Source organism: Syzygium oleosum, unplaced genomic scaffold (assembly GCF_021117445.2).
Source record: "Syzygium oleosum isolate NSW1041296 unplaced genomic scaffold, Sole_v2.1 Sole_v2.09, whole genome shotgun sequence".
Classification (NCBI taxonomy): Eukaryota; Viridiplantae; Streptophyta; class Magnoliopsida; order Myrtales; family Myrtaceae; genus Syzygium; species Syzygium oleosum.
Window position 1 is genome coordinate 9,714,096 of NW_026607493.1, and position 24,032 is coordinate 9,738,127.

The 24,032-nt window shown below is 42.4% G+C and overlaps 3 pseudogenes; all 3 read left to right on the forward strand.

The window, feature by feature from the left end:
* Window positions 1-6,714: 6,714 nt before the first annotated feature.
* Window positions 6,715-7,647, forward strand: LOC115694131 (metalloendoproteinase 3-MMP-like; annotated as a pseudogene).
* Window positions 7,648-13,616: 5,969 nt separating this feature from the next.
* LOC115694123 (metalloendoproteinase 3-MMP-like) lies at window positions 13,617-14,883 on the forward strand (annotated as a pseudogene).
* A 1,514-nt stretch (window positions 14,884-16,397) lies between these two features.
* Window positions 16,398-23,955, forward strand: LOC115692197 (metalloendoproteinase 3-MMP-like; annotated as a pseudogene).
* Window positions 23,956-24,032: the final 77 nt, after the last annotated feature.

Here is a 24,032-nt window from a genome sequence, read left to right on the forward strand (position 1 = left end):
TATTATCAGTAAGCCAATTTACAACTGACTATCCTCTAAATTTTGAGTTCACTGCCACTGGTTTTGTGATAAAGGACAGGAAAACGGGAAATGTTCTAATAGTTGGAAACCGTAAAGGTGATCTATATACCTTGAAGGTGCCAAAAGAAGCGCCATTTTCGAATCGGTTCAGGAAAGCCGATAAAAGTACTTGGCATCAAAGGTAGGGACATCCAGAACCGACGACAATCCACCATCTGCAAAATAAAGGCGAGATTACTGTTACTGGTTGGAATAAACCTACTACCATATGCAATAGTTGTTAAATGGGTCGAGCATCTAAACTTCCTTTTTTGCCTTCCAAATCTATTACTACTAAGCCTTTTGAAAAGATACATTGTGATTTGTGGGGAAAGGCTCCAATAATCTCATTTCAAAGGTTTCGGTATTATGTTTGCTTTGTGGATGATTATAAGCGATATACTTGGTGGTTTCCATTACCGAAAAATCTGACTTTTATGCATGTTTTCTCAATTTTGAGAAATATTTGGAAAGGCAATTTGGAGGGCATATTAAAATCTTTCAATATGATGGAGGAGGAGAGTTCAATCAAGCAGATTTCTTAATTCATTTGCAAAAGAATGGCATTATTAATCAAGTATCTTGCCCAAATACTCCAGAGCATAATAGAGTTGCCGAGCCGAAACATAGGCACATATGTGAAATTGGCTTGACTACACTTCATCAAAGTGGAATTCCTAAAAAATATTGGGTCAACAGCTTCCAAACGGTAGTTTTTCTCTTGAATCGGCTTCCTACAAGAGTGTTGGGCATGAAATCACCCTATGAATTCTTATTTGGCAGAAAACCAGATTATAATTCTTTGCGAGTTTTTGGTTGTAGGTGTTTTCCTTGTCTTAGGGACTACACCAAAAATAAGTTCGATGCTCGGTCGTTGCCATGCGTGTTTCTCAACTATAGTGATCGCCATAAGGGATATTGATGTCTCTATCCTCCAATTGGTCGAATCTATATATCACGACATGTCGTTTTTTATGAGACGGTATTTCCTTATATCGTGCCCAGCTCGTTATTTCGGGGTCAAAGTGACAAAGTGGAGATATATGAATTTATAAGCTGGCCAAATCATGACACGACAACATCAGACTTGGAAATTTCACCTTTGTATTTGCAACAAGGTGCATTCTCAGTTAACTCTGATTAACTGCATGATGACTTATTAAATTCTGCTACCAATGATACTTCTCATGAAGACAACATTGATGGAGGTGAATCACATGTTCATCAAAATCATGTTGAAGTTGGTGACACATCGAGTGCTCTACTCAATTCTCCATGCAATTTGGAAAATGAAGATTCCTCTATGGATGTCCTTCATGATTCTTCAGTAGCACATTCACCCACTTAGAATCATTCAATGATTACTCGAGCATGTGCTGGTATTGTGAAGCCTAATCCAAAATATGCCAATTTACATATGATGGATTCTATTCTGAAGGAGCCGAACAATGTACGCTCTGCTTTAAAGCATCCAAGGTGGTCGGCGGCAATGAAAGAGGAACTCGAGGCACTGCATCGGAATAAAACTTGGACTCTTGTTCCACGTCCTTGAAATACTAATATTATGGGATGTAGATGGGTTTTTAAGTCTAAGTTAAAGGCCGATGGTACATTAGAAAGATTACAAGCAAGATTAGTTGCCAAGGGATATACTCAAGTAGCAGGAGTAGATTTCCTTGAGACTTTCTTGCCAGTTGTTCAACCAGGAAGTATAAGAACGGTCCTCACCATTGCTACTGTTAAAGGTTGGCCCATCAAACAATTAGACATTAAAAATGCCTTCTTACAGGGTTTTCTATCGCAACCTGTTTATATGGAGCAACCGCCAAGTTTTAAGGACAAAAATCACCCTTCTTATGTCAGCAAACTGGAGAGAGCTTTGTATGGCCTTAAGCAAGCACCAAGAGCATGGTTTGATTTCTTTAGCTCATTTCTTTTGGCACCCGGTTTCTTTTGCAGCATTGCGAATCCTTCTTTATTTATTCAAAACTCAGCTAATGGCATTCTAGCTTTGCTTTTATATGTAGATGACATGATTGTTACAGGTGATAATCCAAAATTGCTTGATGAGTTCATCTCTACATTGAGTAGCAAATTCGCAATGAAGGATATGGGGCCGTTGCAATATTTTTTAGGTGTGTAGGTTAGGATATTCTCTGGTGGCCTTTATTTGTGCCAACAACAATATGCTTTGTCAATTCTCAAATGTGCACAAATGGAGGGCTGCAAGCTAGTTTCTACACCTGTGACCGCTAGTTCTCAATCTAGTATGGATGCAAGACTATTTTTGGATCCTACGCTATATTGAAGTATCGTCGGAGCTCTTCAATATCTCACGATTACATGGCCGGATATTTCACACGCAGTCAATTTTGTTTGTCAATTCATGCATCAACCTACTGTGAGTCATTTTCAAATTGTGAAGCACATTTTACGTCAGCGGCACAATAGATTGAGGCATGCATATCTTGTCCAAGTCAACCTTGGACTTGTATGCCTTTTGTGATGCAAATTGGGCAAGTTGTGACTTGACTCGACGATCGGCTACTGGATTTTGTACTTTCTTAGGTAGCAACTCTATATCATGGAGTGCTAAAAAGCAACGAACGGTTGCTCAATCTAAGTGCCGAGGCAGAGTATCGTGCAATGGCATTGACAACTGCAGAGATTACATGGATATCATTCCTTTTGAGAGATTTGGGTATTCATCTCTCTAGTCCATCAATATTATTTTGTGATAATATCAGTGCACTTTATATGTCGATTAATCCAGTGTTTCATACAAGAACTAAACATATCGAATTAGATTATCATTACGTGCGAGAAAAGGTGGCTCTTGGAACACTTGTGACTAAGTATGTTCCGTCTGTGCATCAAATTGCTGATCTTTTCACGAAACCATTGTCTAGAAATGCATTTGGAATCTTATGTCGCAAATTGCGAATTTGGGATTCTCCTATTCCCAATTTGAGGGGGAGTAAAGGCACTGATTTATCGATCAAGGAAGAAAAATCTAGAGATATCAATCATAATCACGAGATGATTCTTGGAGATGCTAGAATCAAGTGATTGACAACTCTTATAATATAATGATCTTTTCATTTATTATTTTCCCTTGTTGTATTGTTTCCTTACGAAGTGTAACATTTGTAATAAGGGAAAACACCACCAAAAACCCCAAACTATGCCACTTGTGACATATTTACCCTACAATATTTTGGCCCATGGGCATTTTCGTCTTTTTCCTTTTTCTGTTTTTTTTCCTTTTTTTTTCTTTTCTTCTCCGGCGAGGGCAGCCTCGCTCGACGCCGGCGAGGGTCGCCCTCGCCAGATCCGGCAAGGGCAGCCCTTGCCTGAGTCGGGCGAAGTCGCCCGACGTCGGATCTGGCGAGGGCGACCCTCGCCGACATCGAGCAAGGGTCGCCCTCGCCTGGGCGGGCGAGGCTGCCCTCGCCGGAGAAGAAAAGAAAAAAAAAGGAAAAAAAATAGAAAAAGGAAAAGGATGAAAATTCCCATGGGCCAAAGTATTGTGGGGTAAATGTGTCACAAGTGGCATAGTTTGGGGTTTTTCGTGTCACAAAAAAAGTTTAGGGTAAATTTTTCATAGGTGACATAGTTTGGGGTTTTTCGTGTTATAAAAAAAAGTTCATGGTAAATTTGTCACAAGTGGCATAGTTTGGAGTTTTTGGTGGTATTTTCCCTTTATAATATCTATATATAATGGAAATCATCTCAACAATGGTATGTTGAGATCAAGAATCAAACTCCTTTTTTCTTTTATATGGTACATGCGGTTTTTGATGAAGACAATAAAGAGCCTTAGTCTCAAATCGACCAATATGATTAGTAGGAGATTGGTCAACTCCGCCATCAAAATTAATGAAATCAGGGATCTTAAAGTCTTTGGGAAAAGGCCGGTTATCAACCTATTCAGTATAAGGTTTCCTATATGGGTCTCATAACTCCTCTATCCAGTTGCAATCGTTGCATGACCTCTTCAGCTATTTGGACCATGTCTAATTGAACATTTGGTTGGACACCTTGCCCCCTAGGTGGCAAGGCTGTCCTTGCCGGATTATCTATGTTGATGTTGAGCGACAAGTTAGGCCTAACAAGGATATTTGCATTTGGTGTTACCAAAATTATCACTGCCCTAACATTTTTAACTTCTGGCATTTGACCATTTGGTTGACCAGTCTGGTTAGCCAAATTATTATTACCGATTAATTATTTTAATCAACCTCATTTTGTTTGTTTTGGCCTTGATTTGAGGACTCGTGCCTTTGTAAAATTCTCGTAAGGGGTTGACTAGACTGACCCCCATTGTTATATAATGGAGGACTAGGAACATACCTCGGTTTTGCGAAAATTCCTTGCAGCAGCTGGTTGGAAGATATTGGGCTAGACAGGATATCGTTCACAACATTGACAACCACGTGCCTGATTACATACGACATATGACTTATGATGTAATTAGTCATTTCGCCTTGTTCTTCTTCAAACAACCTCCCCATTGACGACACCATAGTAGAATTCGGTATCATTTCCCTTAATTGCTTTTCGGTAAGATTCCTGAGAAGATCGCCTCCTTCACATCGACCTTCTTTCGCCACTCTTCAGGCAGATGAAGACTCAAACTGGGCAACAATATCATTTCCAGTTTGTATCACTGGATTGTTGTTACCAGCAGCATTGTTTCCCTCTTGTTGATTCATGGTTCTCGCCATGACAGCTTCATCATGTTAACAAATAAGAGTCTCACAAGGTGTGCCAAAAAGATGTGTTGCCAAAAAATATTGACTAAATACTTTCCGAAGTATGAATCAATGATTAATTCGACAAAAGGTGTGAAGGGTTCTTTATTGATTATTGGACGGGAAACACAAACGACGAAAAAATTAAGACAATTATGTCCAACCATGTAAAGGTGCTGGGAATTTAAATATAAACAGGAAGATAAAATCGAACAACGGATGTTCTCTAATTGATTGAAGGTTTCGTTTATTAACTACAATATAAGTATCTATACCTAATATCGACAATTGACAACAGTTGCAAAAGAAATTAAACACACCCCACATGATTTTTACAATTCAGCAATCTGTATTTACAAAAGGAACCGACTCTACCACTTCGACAATTATGTCTTCACTACTTCAAACGGTTGGCTCTTCCCCACTACTTCGATGGCTATGTCTCCTCCACTTCTCTACAACCCTCACTAGCAGTTTCTCATGAACTTCTTGACTCCACTACTCGATAGTTGCATTGAGTTTCCCGTTTTGCGAATATCTCTCTAATGATTGCATCCAAAATTGTTGGCTCCAACACTTGGATGGTTACTCCACTCTCACTCCGTCAACGACTACATCACTCGTGGCCTTCTATCACGGAGTTGACCTTCGCTTGTCGACATTGTACTCCTAAACTTAGTTATTTTTCTATCGGCTAAAACCAGTTTTCTTGTCGACTAACTGAATTTGCCAACTAAGAGCTTTCAACACTTAGCCAAATTTTCTTCCGTCGAATCTTGTTCATTCTCTTCTAGTCCAAGTCGACGGTGAAAGACTTGATCTGTTTTTTGGTGTCAACAAGTTCATATATGAAAGGAGCAGAATTTTTCCGCGTTGACAGTTGCGAGGTAGGAATTGTACAAGGGGGAATTGAACTGGATGGATAATCAGTCATGTTTCGAGGAGTGAACTCGACTATACTCATGACCCTAATCTCTGGCTGCAGCTGCAACAGAAGCGATGCATGCTGTAATTTGTAAGTATTCTAATAATTTAAAGCAACTGGGGTGAAAAAAAAACCAATTTTATTCTGTCCAATGTAAATAGAATAATCAACGGCAGCGAATGTATTATCTAAATGACACATTTATGTTGGTTCACGGAATTTGTCACTTGTACCAATTTTTCTAAATAACAATATGACATACTATAGACATTGCTTGGAATATAATAAAAGAATGAAATAACTAATGGTTATAGGAGAAGACTGTGAAGGTCTTTTGTTCAAAGGTCAAGTTAGGCAGGGGTCTGCTCAACCCTTCAAAGGCTTCTCATCAGCCTCCAGACCATCCAGAAGATCAGTAACCACGTTTTTCCAACGTTTTCCTCTTCAATTTCCTGGTCTTTTTCTGTATTGGCCCCCTGGAATTGGATTTTTGAGCCAGTGATTGTTTCTCGATATAATGAAATCCGGGCACAGGATTTGATGTATCAATCGTTGAAATATGTTTTATTATGCGATGCGTTTTTATCTCCTTAAACATGAACCATTCGAGATATCATTCGGTATATCGATTTTGTGGATCTCTCGATGTGTTTGGCATAGTTTGGAAGGTTATGCCCACTTTCTAATTTATTATTCTGCAAAGACCTGAAAAGTAGTGACTGAACTGAACATATTGCAAAGTTGGCTTCTCTCTCTCTCTTCTCGCGACCATGTTATGGCCGTGAGCGACACGGTGCCAAGAACTTCCATAAGTTTCTACTATTAAATGTCCCCAAAGAAATAAAGATAGAAGACTATAGTCAGCATTGATCAGCAGGAAAATAAAAGAGCTTATAAAAAATAGTATCACACGTGATGGCAAATACACACACAATACCATCCAAAACTAAGTGCAATCTCTCGAGAATTTCCGCAATGGCATATCCTAAGTTATTGTCCACAATCTCACGCATGCTTCTTGTTCCTCTCTTCTTCCAATCGGGCTTAGCCCACTCTGATGACCAAAGGCAAAACCCCTTTGAGTTCATCAAGCATCTACAACGATGCCACAAAGGTGACAAGGTCAAGGGTCTCTGAGAGCTCAAGCAATACCTCGAAAAATTCGGATATTTGAACTATAACCAATCCAACCTTCCAGTCCATGCCGACGATGATGACTTTGATGAGCTTTTAGAGTCCGCTGTCAAGACATACCAGCTCAACTATCACCTGAATGTCACCGGGAACTTAGATTTCCAAACAGTGGCTATGATGACGGTGCCTCGGTGTGGCATGGCGGACATCGTCAACGGCACCTCTCGGATTCTGTCCGGCAAGAGAGGGACCCGCCACAACTTGAGTAATTTCCACACTGTCTCCCACTTCACTTTCTTCAATGGGAATCCCAAATGGCCGTCCTCAAAGTACCACCTCACCTATGCCTTCTATCCCGAGACCCGGGTCGACGTGGTGGGCCCCGTCTCGCGGGCTTTCAAGACATGGGCCTCGGCAACGCACTTCACATTCTCTCAGGTCCAAAACTTTGGGTCCGCAGACATCAGGATCAGGTTAGCGAGGAGGGACCATGGCGGCAACATCCCATTCGATGGTCCCGATGGAATCATAGCCCACAAGTTTCAACCGACCATCGGTATGTTCGACTACGATGCTGATGAGCCGTGGTCCGTGGGTCCAGTCCACGATTCGTATGACATGGAGACCGTGGCTTTGCATGAGATCGGTCACCTTCTTGGGTTAGGGCATAGCTCAGTCGAGGGGGCTATAATGTATCCCCCCATAAGTCCCGGAATCAGCAAAGGCTTGCATGGGGATGATGTTCAGGGAATCAAAACCTTGTACGGGGTTTGATTAGGTTAGAGTATATGCAGTCTTTCACTTGAGCTTATCAAGCGAAGGATGTTAGTGTGAACGTTACTTAAATAATTGACTTAGCTAAGTCTTTAGTGTTGTTTAGGCCCATACGAGGTTGTCAACTTGATAATTAATCATAATCTCGTCATTCGATACATCTGAATATTTATCTTCAAGTTCACTAGTGAATGATTAATGTCAAATGATGCATTTTACTTTCATGACAAGTTTACATCAACACATTTTCTCCTTTCGGGTCGTTCGAATAGAAAAGTTTTTCTTTGGAGCATACATTACCTAGGCAACCGACATAAAGCTTTAACGGTTATCTGTAATTAATAAATTTGGTGTCTATCCTATATTGATACCAGAATACGTACACACGCCATGATGATTGCCTACAATTGTGATCAATTAAGACAATTATTAAGAAGCGAGTTACCCTAAGGTTAAAAAAAGTACCAATATTGTGTAAAAAAAATTCAATGAATATGAGGGAGTTATAAAAGTTAGGAAGGCAGGATGACCAATATTGACATCAGGCCCAAAAATTGTGCCCAAATATAAAGAAGCTAATAACTCAAATCAGGCCATAACAATACACTCAGCCTCGATGTCTCTTGTGCTACCGTCTTATTTTAGCCGTGTCTTTTGAGCGAAAATGGCCGAATACGAGTTAAATAAGCACATATACGTTAAGCTTTCACAAAAATACGAGGGGCCATGTGTGTCATATGTGATATACATTTTCTTTTAATTCAATACAAACAAAAAAGTTACGTCCACTTTTCTTTTATTCTTGAATTCTCCATAAAAATTTTACTCTCTTCCGGGTCTTCTCAAAAGAAATCTTTTCAATCTATTGAACGTGGCTCAAAATTTGGGCCTAGTTTAGTTTGGAACGGACTTGACTTGGAGTTCAAGGGCACCCGAAGTGCGCAAAAGATGTTAGGTGCATGCGACGATGTAAGTCGCACGTTCTAAGTAAAGGAGCGGACTTTAAGAATAAGTCGAGGATTTTGGACCAACTAACGTAGGTCCGAAATTGCTTTTCGGACGTCCGACCAGAACGAGACAAGAAGCATCGTTGGATTTCAGACGTCCGGTGATGTCTCTTTCCGGACATCCAATATGGGCCGCGAATTTGTCTGAAGAAATTCGACGTCCGTGCCACTTTGGGTGGATGCCGAAGGCACAAGGAATTGAATTTAAAGAAATGTTTTCGACCAAATTTCATCAGTACGTCAAAGCCTAACTTGAGAGAAAGATCTAGGAAGTGCCAAGAAGTGAGAGTGTATGAGTAAACACTTGTGTATCTCTTATTATAACGTTGATCATTGTTGGGATATTGGGGTGTAATTTGGGTCGGGAAACACTTCTGTGAGTGTATAATTCGAGCAATTGCATTTTCTTCATCTTGATTTTAGTCGAACATTCTCTTTCATAGTGTGACATTCCGAATTTCGGCCCATTTTTGGGATTTATAAAACGTGTAATTCGTCGGTGTGCTTATAGTAAAATCTCGTCCGGGAATTGATCACTCCCGATTATTGTTTTTAAAATTGAGATTTCGCTAGAATCGCACTCGATCGAATATGGCAGTTATTTAGAGCACAAACTTTGGTGTCGAATTTCTCGGAGTTTCGGGACAAATTAAATTGGACGGTGTCAATATTAGTGTGGCCAACCTCGATATTACCCGAGATATGTGAAAAACGAATTTTTGACCGAGTGCGAATTTGGAATGGTAGAACACCATCGCAGTGTGTTTTTATTAACACCATTTTGGCCAAATCTTAAAATTATTAATTAGAATTTTTCGGGAACCGTTAGATCGTTTTTGAATTCGAATCGTGGCCGTTGGATCGCAATTATCGCGATTTGATTTTTCCTTTTCTCTCTCTCTCTTCCCTTCTTTTTCCACGCCGGTCACCCCCTAGGCTGACACCCCCCACCTACCCCACTAGCCCCATCATTTCCCCTTTTCTTTTCTTCTTTTTTCTTTTTCTCTTCTCTTCTCCTTCGTCGGTTTTCTTCTTCCGTCGGGCTTCTTCATTTTTGCTGCCACCGCCGGCCTATCCTCGCCGGAACCAGCCACCCACCGCACGCCACCTTCTCGCCGCACCACCCCAGCTCCTTCCCGGCCGAGCAGCGTTGCCACCGTCGCCCCCACGACCACCGTTGCTAGACTGTCTAGCCGGCTCGTGGCTCGCGCCTCCCGCCGGCCCAACCACCGCCCGTCACCGCCGAGCGCCGCTCCTCCCCACCGTGAACCACCCCCGTCCCAGCTCTCCCCCTGGCCGTGCGGCACCGCCCCTGGCCGCTCGGAACCTCTCGTCACTGGTTCGCCCAAGCCGCGTGCGAGAAGCGCCTTTCGCCGATTCGGCCATCGTTCGCCTCCGCCGCTTGCCGCCGCTGTCCGGCACCCCAAACCACCGCCACCAGCTGCTGTTCACGCCGAGAATAGCCCCGACCAGCCACCACAGTAGCCACTCCCTTCGCTGCGTTCGTTCGTCGCCCGTCCGCCGGTCGCCGAGCCCGAGCCGAAGCAACCCGAGGACACCGCGGACCGCCCTCTCCGCCGCCGTCGTCCTCGCGTCTTCGCCGGCGTTAGCCGAGTAAGTTAACCCCTAATCCCGTGTTTAGGGTGTTAAACTTGCTTAGGGTAGTTTAATTAAGGTTAGATTAAATTAATGTTTGATTATTTGATAATCATGAACGATAGGTTATCGTGCTATTGATAAGTTATTATTATGTAGTGATAGGTTATCAATTATATTATTATTGTCTATTATTTTATTAAATAGAAATATTTTCGGAATTAAATTAAATTTTATTATTTTCTGATTTAAATATTAATATTTTATTATTAAAATAATTAATTTCCGAAATTAAATATTATTATTTTCGGAAAATTTCTAACGTCAAATTGTGATGCCAATGTTGGATTTCGCCGTATAAGTTGGCGTATTTGGAAAATGGTTTGAATGATTTTGATTCGGGAAAGTATTTTGAATTTTGGAAAATTAAATTATTCTTGGATATTATTAAATAATTAAATTCCGAATTTATTTATTATTATTTCGGAAAATTTATAATTTCAAATTATGATTTCTAGTTTGAATGTTGGCGTTTGTGCCGTGATTTGTCGTATAAAACTATTTTTTTTACGACAAATTGTTTTGATTGGAAGTTTTCAAGAAAGTTTACGAGATTATTGGCATTAAATTATTTTTATTGTTATGCCAAGAATGATAGTGATGCTTTGTAGTTGATAAACATGTTTGGCATCGAAGTTTGCAAGAATTAATTGACTGTTTGCATGTGTGACCACTTGATTTGTTATGTGGCATTTTGTGAGCACTATTCATGGATGCATGGGCTAATTGCAAAGATAATAATTGGCCGGAATGCTTGTGTGCTCGTGTGGTCACACGTTGGAACCGTCTTGCTGTGTATCGCTTGACGTTGCCCGATTTATCGGATGCCTGGGGATTATCTGGAGTACCGATACCCCGGATGCCTTGTCGCGGCCCGAGGCCGGACTCGATGCTCCTTACGGGATACCATCTTACTGTAGATCGTTTGATGTTGCCGTATTGGAATGCCGTCTTACTGTAGATCGTTTGACGTAGCCGTGCCCGACGGGGCGGGACGGAGCCCGGTTATACCGGTAGACTGCCATCTTGCTGCAGATCGCTTGATGTGTAGTGGCCCCGGGATACCATCTTACTGTAGATCGTTTGATGTTGCCGTATTGGAATGCCGTCTTCGTAGATCGTTTGACGTAGCCGTGCCCGACGGGCGGGACGGAGCCCGGTTATCTTGGTAGGCGCCATCTTCTTGCGAGATCGCTTGATGTGTAGTGGCCCCGAGGGGGCGTAATAACTGGATACGTGTGATGCATAGTGCTTGATTATGGGGTAGAAACTGCTAGGCATGGTATGAGACGTGCCCAAGCGGGTTTTTGCCTTATAATCGAGACACGCGCGACTGTAATGCATTAATGCATGGAAAATCTCTTTAAATGCTTTGAGTATGTGACATATGCATTTCATCAACGAGTGTACCAAGGCGAGGTAAGGATGCCTGTGGTTGTTTAATAATGTATTGTTGGTGCTGTGTTGCCTGCTTAGGGACCCCCGTGCGAGCAAGCCTCCTAAGCGGGGCTTAGGCCGTTAACTTATTGAGACTTTCGTCTCATTTGTTGTTGTTAACCCCTTTTTCAGGCCCTTAGCATGTCGACGCACCCAGTGTGGTTCAGGTTGTTTGAAAGCTGGTTTTTGGAGTTCGACCTGTTGGTGGAGTAGACTGACCCCAGCCTGATATCTTTTTGCTGGCTTTTTGTGGCAACGCCCGAAATGGGCTTGTAAGAATATTCCCAGGGGTTAATCAAGTGGAAATTAAAATAGTGTTGTTTGGCTGTTGTGATTTGTTTTCCTGACTATCCCTATTTGTTGTTGTCTGGGGATTGTTGTGTCGTTTCCGCATGCGTAATTAAAAGTTAAAATGAAGGGTCGGCGACGAGTCCTGGAACGTCGCATCATAATGACCATAGCGGGATGTTGCGTGTCCGTAGGGTTCGGGGCGTGACACATAGTCTCTTCCTATGAGAGTAGAATCACGTAGCTCTTTCATAGGGTAAATTATCCAAAAAATCATAAACCTATTGCACTTTTGCCAATTCAGTTATAAACCTTTTAATTGTGTTAATTGAGACCTAAACCTGTTTACGTTTTGCCAATTGAGTTCATCCAGCTAATTTTGGCCGGAAATCGCTAACGTAGACGCTGGTCGTCCTACTTGGCATGGCCAGCGCTGACGGGAACAATTTTTAATAATATTTTAATATTTTTTCAAATTATTTATCTATTATTTATTCTTTTATTTTCTTTTTTCCTTTTTTTTTCTTTCTTTTTCTTTTTTTTTCGTCCCTTCTTTCTCTAGCCAATACCCAAGGATGTTGACCTCACTAGCCTTTTGACGAAGCTCACCCCTTGCCGACCACTGGCGAGGGCGAGCCTCACCCACCCCTGGCGAGGTCGACCTTGCTAGCTCGGCGATGGTGAGCCTCGCCAAGGACGAGTGAGGCATGCCCGACCTCGTTGGCCCTTACATATGGCTGGTCGTCGGCCATCGCCGAGGCCCAGCAGCCGACTAGAGGAAGAAGGGAAGAAAAAAAAAAGAGAGAAGAAAAGTAAAAAAAAAAAGGGAAAAAGAAAGGAAAAAAGATAAATAAATAAATTCGAAAAAATATTAAAATATTATTAAAAATTATCCACGTTAACATCGTCCGCAACACAAGACGGCTAGCATTCATGTCAGCAATTTCTGATCAAAATTGACAGAATAGACTCGATTGGAAAAACGCAAAAGGGTTTAGAGCTCAATTTGCAAAATAAAAAGGTTTAGAACTGAATTGGCAAAAGTGTAATAGGTTTATGACTTTTTGGAAAAATTTTCCCCTCCTTCGTGCTAGGTTTAATTTCTGCATTTATTTGTCACTCGATTGTTTGAGTTTGTTCCAGACTTCCGGCTTTCATTTTTCCTAACGCAGTCCATAATACTTTTGAACCAATGACGATAACAACGCATTTTCTTTTTTCTCCATTCAATCCTACCAATGTCCTACTATCTAGGTCGTATGAAATCTCTCAAGAGCCCGTCACACATGTCTTTTGGAACTACCCACGACTTCTCCTTCACACATTGCTCGATTTCAACACATAGTCGGTCAATTTTTCAAAGTCTTCCAAAGATATACACACACCATAACTACGAACGCGCTCGATAAAACAAAAATTCTCCACTTCCCGGTCCTTACACATCTCCTTCGATGACCTTAGTTTTGGTCGTTGTTTCGTGGTACCTCCTTCTTGCCTCAAGAACCTTTCAACTTTTGGACCCTATCAATGAGTTTCATCACTCGTCGCTCACATAAATCGGGTATAAATAGACCCACTTGAGAAATATGAAACTACACAAACAACATTGATCAATTACTTTCTCTAGTAGAGAATAGTGTGTTCATCAATTAGCCATGGCCACTAATAAACCCTATTCCACCTTCTCATACTTGCTCCCCCTTGTTTTCACCGTCCACGCCGTTTTAGCACATTCACATGTCCAAACCAAATCAGCCTTCGACTTCCTCAAGCACCTTCAGGGATGCCACAAGGGTGACCACACCCAAGGCATTCGCGAGCTCGAGTGATACCTCGAGAAGTTCGGCTACTTGAACTACGACCGTCCGGTCCATGCCGGCGATGATGACTTTGACGATCTGCTAGAGCATGCCGTCAAGGTGTATCAGCTCAATCATCATCTGAACGCCACTGGAACCTTGGATCCCCAAACGGTCTCGAAGATGACAACGCCGCGATGTGGCATGCCAGATATCATCAACGGGACCACTCGGATGGGGCTCGGCAAGAAAGGCCGGAACCTCCGTGGTCTCAGCTCCTTCCATGCGGTATCCTACTACCAATTCTTTAAGGGAAACCCTAAATGGCCGACCTCGCAGTACCACCTCACCTACGGCTTCTTTCTGGGGAGCCCAGCGGCCGTTGCGGGCCCAGTATCTCGGGCTTTTGCAACGTGGGCCTCGGTGACGCGATTCACCTTCTCTTACGTTGAGGACTACGATAGCGCCAACATAAAAAAAGCGTTTGCGAGAGGAAACCATGGAGATGGCGTGCAGAACAGCTTTGATGGGCCTGGCGGAATCCTAGCCCATGCATCCGCACCGACCGGCGGGTTGTTCCACTACGATGCGGATGAGAGGTGGGCGGTGGGTCCAGCCCCCGGTTCTGGCACGCACGACCTAGAGACGGTGGCGTTGCACGAGATCGGGCACCTCCTTGGGCTAGATCATAGCCGGGTTGAGGGGGCCATCATGTACGGGTCTATACCTGCGGGAACAATTAAAGGTTTTCATGAGGATGACATTCAGGGAATCAAGGCTTTATACAACTTTTGACTGGGGAGACGCTGCTCTGCATGACGGTTCCACCCAAGCAAATACCTTACATTAAGCTGTTATGGTCATTATATACGATTTTGTTAAGCTCAATAATCGCAATTCGTCTCCGTAATTGCAATTTGGGTAAGTTAGGGACATGACTGAATTTTGGGATTACATTTGAGACGGTTGCGTCTAACTTTGATTTTGTTACTGTTACTCTATTTTCATAGCTTTGGCTTTGTGCAAGGAAATTTCCGATTGTTACTCGAGCATACTCATGTAACTGATGCGTTATCTATACTGGCTACCATATTTACCAGCGATATGCTAGGATGGAGTTAAATTACACTCTTGCAAGGGTAGTATGTACTGGTTAAAGATCAATATATCACCCCAATACATTTTGCTTCAGTAAAATCCACGCCAATACATTAATATCCACATGCCTTTTCCTCCCCCATATCATTCTCTCTCTCTCTCTCTCTCATACAATTATTTCATTACTGCCTTTTGAGTGATAAAATATACGTATACAATATATGAAAAAATTCCCGAGTATGTACCGGATTAAAGTCAAGTTTTATATATAGATAGAGGTCATTATACACGCAATCAATATAATAGCAAGGAGTTAGTGAAAACGATTAGTATAAGAACGGGAAAATTGTCCAAAAAGTCATAAACCTATTGCACCTTTGGCAATTCATTTCTAAACTTTTTAATTGTGCCAATAAAGTCCTAAACATTTTCACATTTTGCCAATTGAGCCCATCTGACCAATTTTAGCTGAAAATTGATGATGTGGACGCCGGCTGCCGCCGCCCGCCACCGCCGCCCACCTCCGGCTGTCGCCCACCTCCCATCGCCGCCCGCCATCCACCGACTACCGTCTCTCGCCGCCGGCCACCCTCCTCCTGCCGTCGCCCGAATCCCCTCGCCGCCTGCCTCCCACCGTCGGCCACCGTCTCTTGCCACTGCCCGCCCTCCTCCCGGCGCCCACATCCCACCGCTGGCCACCACTCGCCATCCACCAGCCACTGCCTTCCGTCGCCGGCCGTCCTCCTTTTGCCTCCCACAGCCAGCCACCGTTTCCCCCCGCCCACCTCCCACCACCGGCCACCATGGGCCGCCGCCCACCGTCCATCGGCCACCGCTCTTGCCTCCGGCTGCCCTCCTCCCGCCGCCACTCCGCCGTGGGCTGCCGCCCACCTCCTATTGCCGGCCGCCATGGGCCGCCGCTCGCCGTCCGCTGTCCACCAGCCACTGTCTCTCTCCACCGGTTGCCCTCCTCCCGCCGCCGCCCACCGTCTCCCGCCGCCGCCGACCTCCCATCGCCAGCCGCCGTAGGCCGCCACCCGCCGTCCATCGGCCACTACTCTCGCCTCCAGCCACCGTCTCCCCCCAGGGTTCGCCGCCACTATCTGCCGCCCGCCGTCCACTTGCCAGCCACTCAAGAGGAAAAAATTTTGTGTTGTTATCAAATAAATTTCTGTTTCTGGAACAGAAATTTTGTATCGTTATCAAACGTATTTTTTTGCTCAGTAACTCCTTTAGGAACAGAAATAGAAAAATTAATTTCTGATTAGAAATTGATTTCTGAAATAGGATAGTTGTCATTCGCAGCCTTAGCTACTAATCATCTTCATCAATCATCACCTCTTAGGTCACGCTTATGAATAGAATCGACGGGTATATGATGGACAGCTACAGAAGTAGAAAAGATCGATGCAACATAGTCATCACTCTCCAATAGCTAGTATCATCAATCAATCTAACCGTGGCAATGACTAAGCTCTTCTCCACCTTCTCATAATTGCTCCTCCTTTCTCTCCTCTTTCATGCCGTTGCAACAAATTCGCATAACCAAATCAAATCACCCTTCGAAATCATAATGTTGAAATATTTTATCATCTATTAATAATTAAAAGAAGGGATTAAATTGGGCATAGAAAAAAATAGTTGTTAGATACGAAAAGAAGTGATTATTGACATGAAAAGAAGTAATAATCGTGAAAATTGATAATGGTTCCGATAATGTACATATTCTTAAGAGATGTGTTGTTTGGCTGTCTATAAATTGAACCGAATCACACATTATTCATAACAACTTTCTCTTTTTCATAACTCCCTTCTTCACAACATTCTCTCTTCATCATGATTCTCTCTTCTTCTTTTTTCTCACATAAGTTTGAAACACATTCAAGGTAAAATTCTGAGAGGGAAATTAAGTAATTGTTGAACTCATTTCTCTATACCTTTGGTAGATATCCTAAAAGTATATTTGACCTAACAACAATAATAATGGAAGCAAATAAAACCTTAAGGACAATGATTATTATCAAGCATCAAAACATTAAAGAACTATAAACCATTGCATGTATCTTCATAAGCAATCAAATTTTCTCAGCACCTTAGTCATCTTTAAGGGTGTCACAAGTTTGACAACACCAATGCGTTCGGGAGCTCAAGCAGTATCTTGAGAAATTCGACTACTTGAATTACAACCAATTCAATAATTAGATACATGCCAGCAACGATGATTACAGCAATGCGTTAGAGTTCGCCGTCAAGACATACCAATTGAAATATCAATCTAATCATTAGCGGGACTCTAGATTGAAAAATAGTGTCGAAGATGATGATGCCACGATGTGGCGTTGCATATGTCATCAGTGGCACCACCCATATAGGGTCTAGGAAGAAAGGTCGGAGCCAACGTGGGCTCGGCTCTTCATATTTAGTATCTCACTACACATTCAAGAACGGAAACCCTAGATGGCCAGCCTCTAAGGGCGCATTTGGTAGTATTTCTATTCCTCCGTTTTTCTATTCTTTTGTTCTCCATAATAGAAAAAAAATAGAACGCTATTTGTGTATGTCTGTTAATTTTTCCATTCCCCAAAATAGAAAAATGGCCAGGGAATACATTTTAAATAGAAATAAGAAATAAAAAAAATTTACTTTTTTGTTCTCGAGAACAATTTCTGAAACAAAATCATTTTCTTTTTTCCTTCCTTCTTTTTCCTCCTCTAGCTGGTCGTCGAGCCTCAATGATGACCGGCAACCGACCAAAGACGAGGGATTGCAAGGTCAAGTCTCGCTGTGGCTGGTCGAGGTTGAGGGGCGAGGTCGAGCTCTTGACCTCACCTAGCCACCATGAGGTTAGCTTCATCTGGCCATGGCGAGGTCGAGCCTTGCCGACTATTGCCAAGGCCTGACTACCGGCTAGAGGAGAAAGAAGAAGGGAGGAAAAAAAGAAAAGAAAAAATTCAAAAAAATTTTGAAACCTCTCAAAAAATTATTAAAAAACCAAAAAAATTCCATGTCACGAATTTTTTTTAGGGTTGTACCAAATGCTTTTCTGTTTTTTTTTTCCATTTCGAGAATATAAACTTTGTGTAGTTATCAAACGTGTTCTTCTACTCGGAAACTCGTCCAGGGAATAGAAATAGAAAAAACTATTTCTAAATAAAAATTGTTCCCGGAAACAGAAATTTTACCATATGCACCCTAAATACCACCTAACCGGGCTTTCACCTCTTAGGCACCCATGTTGCTCTTCACCTTCTCTTATAGTAAAGATTACAAAAACGCCGACGTAAATATAGGGTTCAAAACAAAAGATCACGAAGGTGGTACAATCAACGGGAAAATTACCAAAAAAGTCCTAAACCTTTTGCAGTTGTGCCAATTCAGTCCTAAACCTTTTTTTTTTGTCAATTCAGTCCTAAACCTTTTGCAAACCAGCCAATTCAGTCCTTTTGGCCGGCCGGCGTCCACGTGGTAATATTTTAATATTTTTTTTTTATTTTCGATTTTTTTTTCCTTTTCCTTCTCCCCCCTAGCCTGTCCGGCCAGGGGGGACACTCGCCGGCGAGGGTCCAGCTCCGGCGAGGTGGGAGAAGGAAAAGGAAAAAAAAATTCGAAAATATTAAAAAAAATATTAAAATATTGCCACTTAGACGCCGGCCGGCCAAAAGGAATGAATTGGCTGGTTTGCAAAAGGTTTAGGACTGAATTGGCCAAAAAAAGGTTTAGGACTGAATTGGCACAACTGCAAAAGGTTTAGGACTTTTTTGGTAATTTTCCCTACAATCAACAGCTTTGATGGGCCTAGAGGAAAATTATAGCCCATGCATTTCATGCATTTCGACCGACCATCGGACTCTTTCATTATGATGTTGACGAAGGTGGGCCGTGGGCCTGGCGATGGGTTCGGAAGATGCCAACTCGGAGACAGTGGCTTTGCATGAGACTGGACACCTTCTTGGGCTAGGGCTTAGTGATGCTAAGGGAGCCATCATGTATTCTCCCGCAGCTCCTGGCACAACTAAAGGCCTTTATGAGGAAGACATTTAAGGAATTAGGGTTTTATGCAACTTCTGATTAGGGGGTTAAAAACAGTGGGCTTTGAGTAGTGTGCAGTACTCAGTGAAACGTTACATTTTCAAAATCTCAAGTTTACGAATAGTTAAGACTCCAAATCATTAACCACTGAGTTTGCCCATGTGACCACCCTTTTTACATGGGAAGGGGGAGGTGGGGAGTTCGATTCTCTATCTTCTTGGAGGGTGGGTTAGGTGTGTGGACGTTTAGTTTCAAATGTGAGTTTTGACTTCCATGCCCTGCAATGAGACATGATAAAAGTTTAAGAATGAGTTGAGAGTTAGAGTAGGACAAACCAAAAAATAAAAGATACCAAATCATTAACTCACCTTAGTTATTCTTACAAATAGGAATTATTTTGCAATTTTCAAATATGTAGCGTACATGTGTAAGGATTTTTTTTTCTAATGGGATAAGTACATTACAAGTCTTAAAACTTGTCACAAAAGTGCAATTAAGTCCTAAAACTTGCAAAAAGTGCAATTAAATATTAAAACTTGTCAAGTTGGTTCAATCGAATTCTAAAGTCAACACCGTCAAATTTACTGACGTGGCACAGACGTGACTTATTTTAATCATTTCTTTCTCCAACGTGGCAAATAGTCTAAAAAAATCTCCACATTTGCAAAACGATGTCGTTTTGGACGTCTCTCCCTTTTCTTAGTTGAAGTCGTCTCCTTCCTTCCCCCAAAGAACGTGTCTCCTTCCTTCCCAAGCTGAAACCATGTCGAAACCTTAAGCCCCAAATTCAGCCTGTACAACATCTCTTCAGCTTTGCAAATTGAAGTCCTCTGAACCCTAAGCTCCAAACTCAATGTTGTCTCTCTCTCTCTGAACGAAATTAACATTCGTGTCCCGTCTCCCTTTGAACCCTAAGCCCCAAATCAAGTTCGACGATTTGGAATTCCCTCGAGATTTGGGTCCCCTTGCCGGTTGGAGTTCAACGGCCATCGTTATCTGGAGTTCAATCGTGATATGGAGTTCATACAGTTCAAGTTTGACGCCCCTCGCAAGTTCAAGTTCTCTTCTTCAACGATCGCGAGTTCGTGCAAAGACCTGTCTTCAGCTTTGCAAATCAAAGTCCTCTAAACCCTAAGCTCTAAACTCAATGTCTTCTCTTTCCCTCTAAACGAAATTAACACTCGTCTTCTGTCTCCCTTTGAACCCTATGCCCCAAATCAAGTTCAATGATATGGAATTCCCTTGCGATTTGGGTCCCGTCACAAGTTAGAGTTCGACGCCCATCGTCATCTGAGTTCAATCATGATTTGGAGTTCATAGAGTTCGAGTTCGATGCCCATCGCGAGTTCAAGTTCTCTTCTTTGACGATCGCGAGTTAGTGCAAAGACCCGTCATGCGGGAGTCTCGGCAGTGGATCGAGCGGCATTGATGACAGAGACGACGACGGCGATGGCAACTATCTCCAAGCCTCTCTCCTCCTCGTGCAAGTATCGCTCTCTGCATTTGTGATGTTCCACCGTAACTGTGCGATCCAAATTTTTTTCTGAAGAAATTCAGCAACAGGCCTCTTCTTTCCTCTTTGTTTGACCTTAGTTTTGCTCTATTGAAGTTAATAGGTGTGCCCATAGGTGTGCCCATAGGGTTGCTACTCTTTACAACCAAAAGATGAAGGTTTATCGTGAGAAAATTCATGCTTAAACTGAGATAACAATGCATGTTTTACTTGCGAGGAGGTAAAATAGTTCGATGCATGTTTCTTATGAGAAAATTCATTTGTTATAGTTGTGTTGTTGTCCAATACATATTTCCATGGTCTTGGCCAATTTTGATCAAAACAAGCAAGAGCTATGAACAAAGGAAAAAAAACGGAATTTGAACAATCTTGATAGGACACGTTGAGTGGAAATACAAATTTTAAGTATATGGCAATAAAGTGAGAACCACATAAATCCTCACTCAACACCAAAACAGCCACATAACATATGCTACAAAGGAAAATGGACTAACACTTTACATGGAAGACAGTTACATGCATGTTTTTTTTTGTTTGGTCGATAGATACATGCATGTTGAAAAATATAATCCTGTGGCTAGGAAAAGGGACCAACATGTGCCTCTTCTTGGGTTCTCTTGGGACAATTGAAATGGATTGTTACAAGGGGCTCATTTTCTGGATTTTGATAGTTAATAATGTATTCCTGTGGAAATACTTCTAAAGGAGTCATTACATTTATGGTAGTTAACACTGACATTACATCAAGAAGTAAGAACACAGCTCAAGGAAGTCTTTCACCAACACCAGAAACAAGTAAATCAAATAAAGAAGATGAAGGTTCGATATCCCAATTCAAGCACATCTTCTGGTTGTAAAGAGCAGCAACCCTACGGGCACACCTATTAAGTTCACATCGTGCAAAACTAAGATCTAATAAAGCGGAAAGAATAGGCCTCTTGCTAAATATCTTCAGAAAAAAATTTGGATCGCACAGTTACGGTGAAACATCACAAATGCAGAGAGCAATACCAACGTGAGGAGGAGAGAGGCTTGGAGATAGTTGCCGTCGTTGTCACCATCGTTGTCTCCGTCATTGATGCCGCTTGATCTGCCATCAAGACTCCCGCGGGATGGGTCTTTGTACAAACTCTCGATCGTCGAAGAAGAGAACCCGAACCCTCGATGGGCGTCGAACTCAAACTCTATGAACTCCATATCACAATTAAACTCCAGATGACGATGGGCGTCGAACTCCAACTCGCGAGGGGACCCAAATCACGAGGAAATTCCATATCGCCGAACTTGATTTGGGGCGTCGGAGAGAGAAATGATTAAAATAAGCCACATCAGCGTTTTCTCATCAGTAAGTTTGATAGTATTAACTTTATGACTCAATTAAACCAACTTGACAAGTTTTATGACTCAATTGTACTTTTTGCAAGTTTTTAATACTCAATTGCACGTTTTGACAAGTTTTAAGACTTAGTTGAAGTTATCTCTTTTCTAATTATGAAGTCAAGAACATAGTAATTTGAAAACGTTTGGGGAGGCTAATGCTTGGGCTGGCGTCGCCTCAACCTCTAGGATCAGTCCCTTGTTTTTCGGATGGCATGATGTCGTAATTAATTTCACTGCGCAATTCCACTTTCTCTTTCAGGACATTATTAATCCTCTAAACAATTGAGAAACTTTCTAACACAACATGAAAACTCCTGGCTACCTCCCTGCCCTTTGCTTGAGTAAGGAAAACAGCACAATTGAAAAATTACTTAAGGGTGCATTCGAACAGCTTTCAATGTACTTTAGGGAAAAAGTTAGGGTTTTGGTGAATTTTTCTATGAACCACTTTGGGGAAATGTCAACGTAAGCCATGTGGAAAGCCCAAGGCTTGTGGGCTTTCGGCATTTTCGAAATGGTATTGTGGGATTTAATGACTTATTTTTTCTTTCAATCTTGCCCTCGCTAATAATTGAAGGGAAGCCTTAGATGGCCGGCCTCTAATTACCATCTCACCTATGGCTATATCTCGAGAACCTTGCCCAGGCTTTTACCACACAGACCTCCGTGACATGCTTTATTTTCTCGTACGCTGAGGACTACGGGATTGCCTACATACAAAGACACGACAGCTTCGATGGACCCGGAGGAACTATAGCCCATGCTTTCCCGCCAACGATCGGGGCTGTTCCACTACAATGCGGAAGAGAGGTGGGCTGTGGATCTGCATTCCGGTTCGGGTGCTTTGGACTTGGAGACGGTGGCTTTGCACGAGATCGGTCACCTCGTCGGGGTACGGCACAGTGATGCTGCTGGGACCATCCGGTACTCGTTCATTGCTCCTGGGAGGACCAAAGGTCTCCATGCGGATGATATTCAAGGAATCAACGCTTTATACAACTTTTGATTAGAGGATCAAATTGACTCTCTTGTGGGTTTTGAGCAAGGGAAGTATTTACTAGCTGGCCATGATTTCTTTCGATTATCCATGTCATTTGTCTTTTATTTTTGTCGCAGTCTATTTAGTCAATCCCACATGGTATGCACCATCACAAGCAAGTGATGCATCTTGGAGGCTCCTTTTAGCTCAGTTCTATTTTTCGATACAATTAGAAGAATATCAAAACTAAGTGATGCATATTCTAGAAACAACAAAACGAAATATCTAGCGCATTTCGACACCATTAAGCGTCAAGTTTATGACGTGATGTCAAGGAATAAATCTCCAAGAAGCGTTTGATGCCCCCACTATTTCTGGGTCCGATCCACACATGGTTCTTGGTTTGTGGTCCAATCATAAGATAAAGGAATCAGATGCCATCAATGTCACTTCAAGAACATAGCACAAAGTGTCTCACCCTTCATAAATAAATGGAACTTCCTAACTCTACCAACTCAATTGCGAAACATGCGTCGAAGCTCCGAAAAAACTCCCAGGAATGTCCCTGGCTGGAACACCACCTCCGATGATTACCTCGAACACATCTCGAGAATGGTGAGGACACTCAGCGTCAGTCCCAATGTCCCTCAGTACCCAAACGTGTCCAGAGCCTTCAAGAAAGAAGTCCGAAACGGGGCTCCGCTCGACCAGTACCAGAATGATCTTCCTCAGCAGAAGGTCGAAGCAGCGTCGGAGCAGGACAATAAAAAGACCGAAGCCCGTGGAGGATCTGCTGAGGTAGAAGCTGCTGATGATGGCTTGGTTGAGCAAAAGCAGGGGAAGTTTCAGCTGAACAAATGGAAGACCTTCAAACAGGTCTAACCGGCATTTAAATGTACTAGCGTTCATGCAAGAATGAATTTGGTCATGGCATCAGTGGCATGTAGTAGTAGTTTACAGTGTTGAAGTGAGTGTTACAGTTTCTTTATAGTAAATTATAGCTGCTCTGTAATAAGGTTTTGGGTACTATCCCTCTGCTTCATAGCAAATTCTGGTTACCATTAATAATAGAGTTTTCCATGCCTAGGTTGACTATATAAATGAATTTACGTTCTGAGGAAAGACGAACATCTAATTCATCACAAATTAAACTTCCTACAAACTAGGGGGAAGTTATGAATTGGAGCTCAAACGGATCG